The sequence below is a fragment of the Grampus griseus genome, assembly GCF_964374135.1.
Source record: "Grampus griseus genome assembly, chromosome: 5".
NCBI classification, from domain to species: Eukaryota; Metazoa; Chordata; class Mammalia; order Artiodactyla; family Delphinidae; genus Grampus; species Grampus griseus.
In genome coordinates, this window is record NC_138998.1 from 75,301,113 (window position 1) to 75,307,601 (window position 6,489).

General features: G+C 44.4%; 1 long non-coding RNA gene across 1 annotated transcript; it reads right to left on the minus strand.

The window, feature by feature from the left end:
* Nucleotides 1-329: 329 nt before the first annotated feature.
* Nucleotides 330-6,220, minus strand: LOC309822552. Its single transcript, XR_014296749.1, has 3 exons — nucleotides 6,164-6,220; nucleotides 1,518-1,551; nucleotides 330-466 (listed from the first exon to the last, which is right to left on the minus strand). It is a non-coding gene; the product is annotated as an uncharacterized lncRNA (long non-coding RNA).
* Nucleotides 6,221-6,489: the final 269 nt, after the last annotated feature.

The following is a 6,489-nucleotide window of genomic DNA, read 5'->3' on the forward strand; positions in this document are numbered from 1 at the left end:
CCTTGAGTTTTGAATCACAAGAGTTGTCTGCTTTCGAATGGGAAGATCTAGATACAAAAGTTAAACAGTACTCCTGGACAATACTTCCTCATGAAACCGTACAACTTGTCTTGGGACTCAGTAGAGCGTAAGTTGCTGAAAACTCAGAACTCATCTCAGGGCTTAATGAAGCACAGGTTCTTCTGTCTCGGCGCAGAAAGAATTCAGCGAGAGGCAAAGGGACAGGCAAGATGTGATTTATTAGTATAAGACGCTTGTGAGAGATACAAACAGGCAGGCAAGGGAGTGCCACCCCGAGAACTTAGTGGGCTATAGGTTTATAATCAGGGGAAAAGTGGGGAGGGGGAGAAGCCCACCTTCTTCCTCGTTCTGGAGTAGATGTCAAACTTCCAGCATCAGCCCCTCCTCCACGTCGGGCAGGGGAGTCTTCTTGTCCCTACATAGTCAAACTGGCACTGTCAGGGCGCTAAGGAAATGAGCAAAAAGGCGGTAACATATGTGAAAACATGGTAAATCATCTCAGGTTTCAGTATAATGTCACCTTTCACTTATATTTCTCCTCTTAGTACATGCAGAAAAAGCGCCTTCTCAACGTTCATTAACTTGCTGACTTCACTGGGCAGGATGTGGGTCTCATTCCACCATTGTTTTGTTTGGGGGCATGTCTCGTGTTTCTGTTGCTTGGTTTAGTTGTTAAGCAAGCTTCCTTTCTTGAGTGGTCATTAACTTACAGGGGTCTCCCATACTTTTTTCTCTACGCACAGTCCCCTAATGGAATTAACTATTTGATCACCTACTCTGTCCCTATCACTCAGGAATTTTAAAATCCCCATGATATTTGGAGAAATCTTGGCAAAAGACTTGAGGGACTCTCAATTAAATGAGGGAGCCCTGCTCCAGTGTGTAGATAATAGTCTGTTTTCTTATAAGACAAAGGACACCTCAGACCAAAATACAGTTTTGACTTTGAACTTCTTGGTTGAACGAGGCTATGAGGTGTTTAATAAAAAGGCACAGATTTCTCAGCCTTCTGTTAAATATTTGAGTTTTGAACTTTCACAAGGACAGAGACTTAATCTTTGACAGAAGGGAAGATCTCGCCAGGGTTGCAGTTCACTAATAAGAGACAATTGTGGGGATTTCTATATATGGCCGGGTTCTGCATTTGGATCCCTAACTTTGCACTCGTAGCAAAACCTTTTTATGAAGCTCTTAAAGGAGTAGACAGTGAACCTCTAAACTGGACTGGGGATGCCATAAGGCATTCCAGGTCAAGAAACTAACTGCCCTGGCTGTAGGTCTTCCAGATATCATAAAGCCCTTTGACTTATCATTGAGAAACAAGGAATCGGCCTTGGAGTCCTAACTCAGAACCTGGGCAGCATAAGGAGGCCTGCTGCGTATTTCTCAAAGCATTTAGATACAGTCACTAAGGGACGGCCGGTTTGCCTTCTGGCCACAGCAGCTACCTATGAGCTTATATAAGAAGCAGAGAATTTTTCACTAGGAGAACTTACCACTGTGCATGCCCCTCACTGTGTACTTCCCATCCTAGAACAGAAGGGAGAATACTGCTTAACTTCAGGAAGATGGGGAAAATATCAGGCCATATTATTGGGTAATCCTAATGTTTCTCTGAAAGCAGTCTCTACTCTGGACACAGAATGTCACCTGCTGTATCAGCAAAGAATGTTGCAGCCCTCAGCCACTGCAGCGGCCCCTGACAGTGCACCCTGAGGGGATTCAGGATGGAGAAAAATGGGATAGGTTGTTATGGTGCGTATCAAAGGAATGATTTCAGTGAGCCCAGACTCTTGCATCTTCCCATACAAAGAAAAGCGCCAAATTCATTAACTTGAGATGTCTGTTGCTTTAATTAGCAGTAATGTTCGACTACCTGTTGTTTTTGATTTTTTCTGCAAAAACTCCTCTATATCCTAGCTCCTCCGTACCTCTTCAGTACAGTCCCTCAGAGCTATCCAAGAGGCTGTATCCTGGGCTTATATCCTCAGTAATGCCCCAAATAAGACATAATTCTCAGCTTTCAGGTTGTGAATTTTTAAGTTGACAAGATGTTCATAGATGGAAGCAGCTTTAGGAACCAGGGTCAATGCAAAGCTGTGTATGTGGTACTGACTCATCAAAAGACACTGGAAGCTGAAGCCATTCCCCAGGCACCTCTGCACAAAAGGTGGAACTTAATAGCCCTGATGAGTCTTCCACCTAGGTAAGGATGAGAGAATAACTATTTTCACTGATTCCAAATATGCTTTCTTGGTGGTCCATGCCCATGGGGCTGTTTGGAAAAAGGACAGTTAACTGCAGAAAAGAAGGAAACTAAACATGCCAAGAAACTTTAAACTTGTTGGAAGCTGTCATGGAGCCAAAAGAATTGGCTGTTGTCCACTGTGCAGGACGTCAGAAATCTGGTTGTCTGACTGCTTGAGGGAATAATCTAGCAGATCAAGTGGCAAAGCTAACAGTCAGGACTAAAACACCTGGGTTCCCAATTTGGCCCTTACCTCTGATATGGATTTGACAAAATGCTATCCAAAGTAGACTTCTGAAGACTTAGAAAGGGCCAGTGAATGGGGATTTGACTGGAGTCCTGTCCATTGTCAGGAGGCTGACTGTATAGGTACACCAAGGAAGGGTGGGTTTAGAATAGACAAGGCAAGGTGCTTGTACCTGAGTACCTTATGGAAGATCTAATAAATTATATACAGGGATTTTACATAAAATCCCTGCAGTGGATTCAGAAATTCACTATAGGACCAAACATGCAAAGGGCAATTCAAAAGGTGATACAGAAACGCATGGTATGTGCTAAAAATAACGCTAAACCTGGGCTACCACCAATCAAAGGAGTTGAGACTGTAGGTGCTAGACCCCGAGATTGGTAGACTGACTTCACTGTGATGCCAAGAGCCACTGGAAACCTTAGGTACTTACTAGTATTTGTGGACACTTTTACTGGCTGGTGAGAAGCATTTCCCTGTTGGTCTGAAAAAGCTTCTGAGGTTGTAAAAACCCTACTAAAAGAAATAATTCCTAGGTTTGGGTTAACTGTCCATTCAGAGTGACAGTGGAGGGGCCTTTATAGTAACTCAAGCATCTAGAGCTTGAAACCTTTGTTGGGGTTGCCACGAAGCATGTAATTTCTAATCTACTGGCAAAACAAAAGATGAATCATAATCTTAAAAAGACTAGTCTCTTGAGCTTCCCTGGTGGCGCAGTGGTTGAGAATCTGCCTGCCAATGCAGGGGACACGGGTTTGAGCCCTGGTCTGGGAGGATCCCACATGCCGCGGAGCAACTGGACCCGTGAACCACAACTACTGAGCCTGCGCGTCTGTCAATTTGTCAAAATTGTCAATTTTGTGACCATCCCTAACATCACTGTGACTTAGGATAAAAAGCCCTCAGATATAACCAGGTTAGGCTAATCAACAATTTCCTGCCCCGTTTTTTTCTTGACTAAGCCAAAATTTGGTCTTCTCCTGTCCTAAAAACAAACAAAAAAAACCCCAAAAAAACCAACCCCCCCCCCAAAACAAACAAAACCCTGGTGTCTACCTTTGTCAAAATTCTACTTGGTCAGGATATTGTAGAAACAGGACTGTTTTTCCCAGTCTATGTCCCTTCCATATATAATATCCGAGTGTTTCACCCAAACTGATAAAGACATTTCAATATATAAAAGGTAAAACAAGAAAAAACGTCCTCTCGAGGGCTGCACACACCTCTGCCTATTTGCTAATTAAATGATTCCTCGTGGATGTTGCCTTACATGGATCCCTGGCTTGACTGTGTCCTAGGTAAAATTCCTAAAAATAGCATACATTTTAACAATATACCTGGCATTCTGTGTCCCTTAGGCTACATCTTTGTCTGTGGTTTCCATTGCTAATCTTAGGCCTATGAATGCCTTGACAGCTGGTACGTAGGTAGTATTTGTTTATTGGGATACTTAGTCACCTCCTTTCTGTCCACAATCCAAATGAGACCCAACATTGGACCAGGTCTTTAAAATTGTTCTCTAGAATAAAAAGGACCACCTACTTGCTTCGGTATCAAGAAGATGAATTGCTCGTTAGAGCAATTTTGCCATGTTGGGGAGTCTCATCACATGATCAGAAACCTTACCCCTAGGCTAGCTGAAACAGCAAATGAAAATGCTTTAGCTGTGACTGGCCTACAAAGAGAGATTGAGTCATCAGCCAAAGTAATCCTAGAGAACGGCATAGCTCTAGATTATATTCTGGCTCAAAAGAGTAGGATTTATGCTATTGGTGATACCTCCTGTGTATAAATTAATGATTCTGCTGAAACAGAAAACAGTATAGACAATTCAGCCACTGGCTATAAGTAACCCCAGAAGTATTGGGTCCAGACTGGTTTTCAGGACTATTTTCTTGGATTCTCCAAGAGATTAGATCTGTATGCCAGAGACTATTAAAACTTGGTTTATTTATACTTCTCATCCTTTTATTTGGGTATTTAGCTATAAACTGTGCTCTTAAATGCTGTACCAAGACTTGTTAAGCTTGAAACCAGGAACAAGAGTATTTTCAATGAATGCTGAACAGTTTCATTCCTAAAGCCCTTGTTAGGGCTATGCTACTTAGCAGCAATAGCCCAGAGTGGTCATAACCCCTCTTCCCTCAGGATTGAAAAATAATCAAAAGATTCAGGGGACTGAAACAGTGGGTAAACATTAGTTAATTCCATTTCAGCTGTAATCTGCCTTTGTTAATCAAGGTCATTCTAATTGTTGCTACAAGACTTGCATATCCTCCAAGCCTCATGTAGCCTAAACAATAGGATGTTTGCCCGAGTTTTCCAGGAACTTGATTTAGCTGTGTCTAGCTCAGCTGAGCCAGAGTTAGCTGTGTCTAGATAGAGCTCAGCTGGTTAAGACTGGATGGGACCACTAACCCTTCAACTGGGCATGTGCGAGCATCTTCTCAGTGACCTTTTGACATGAGGGCTAAAACTGCACCCTCAGAACATGCAGAGGCCTGTAGCCTAGTTATACCTGCACAGAATGTGGATTACCACACCTTATTCCAATCACCTTTCCCCACACTCCCCATGCTTCAGACTGCCCTGCTTCTTTTTTCTTCATCCCATAAATACCCTGAACCCCTTGCCTTCCTGGAGGAAGATTTGAGATTTGTTCTCCCATCACCTCTCCTGACTGCCTTGTGAATCAACAAGGCTTGCAGTAAACAGTTCTCAGCATTTTGGCTTGCTGTGTGACAGGCAAAACAAACCTAGTTTGGTAACAAATTTGGCAAGCCAGCCAGGTTACCTCCAGATGGAGCTTTTGCCCATGGTTTGTTGGCCCCTTGCTGGTATTGAGAGCCTGTGGACAAGTCTCAGCAGTTCCCAGATTCTAGGGACCATCCCCTGGAATTCCCCAGGGAGGCACTGCAGACTTCTGGCACTTAATTTTCTTTTGCAGTGAAAAAACTGTTCGGGGTTTGGGTTGGAAGGTGTCTTTTGAGTGAGTAACCTCGTTAAAGAAATGTCCCTGTGCCAAGATTGTTTGGCAGTCCTGTCCAGGTCCTGGGTTGGAGGTCCGCCTGGTGAGAATTTGGCAGACAATATGAAAGGTTACAGCTGCTGAGGTACTCAGTACCTGGGTTAAAGGCTCGGGCCTCTGGATTGTTTTTTTTTGTTTGCTTGTTTTGGTCTTGTTCATGTCCATCTATGTCAGATTGTCTTAGTTATTAATAGCTGTCTTGGGGCTTCCCTGGTTGCGCAGTGGTTAAGAATCTGCCTGCCAGTGCAGGGGACACGGGTTCGAGCCCTGATCCGGGAAGATCCCACATGCTGCGGAGCAACGAAGCCCGTGCGCCACTACTACTGAGCCTGCGCTCTGGATCCTGTGAGCCACAACCACTGAAGCCTGTGCGCCTGGAGCCCGTGCTCTGCAGCAGGAGAAGCCACCACAATGAGAAGCCTGCGCACCGCAACGAAGAGTAGCCCCTGCTCACTGCAACTAGAGAAAGCCCGCGCACAGCAATGGAGACCCAATGCAGCCAAAAATAAATAAATAATTAATTTTTTTAAAAAAAGTTGTCTAGCCAGAGGAAAGGTCATGTGAGCACTAAGTGGGCATTTTCAAGCCAAGAGAGAGATCTCAAAAGAAACCAAACCTGGTGACACTTTGATCTTGGATTTCCAGCCTCCAGGACGATGAGGAAATAAATTTCTGTTGTTTAAGTAAAAAAAAAAAAAAAAAGTCTGTTGGGGGGCTGAGTTCCTTTGCAACAGTAGCAAAACTTTGTTGCTGTGGCCACCTGGAGGAAAAACCTCTTCAAAATAAGAAATGTTGGGCTTCGCTGGTGGCGCAGTGGTTGAGAGTCCGCCTGCCGATGCGGGGGACACGGGTTCGTGCTCCGGTCCGGGAAGATCTCACATGCCGCGAAGCGACTGGGTCCGTGAGCCATGGCCGCTGATCCTGTGCGTCCGGAGCCTGTGC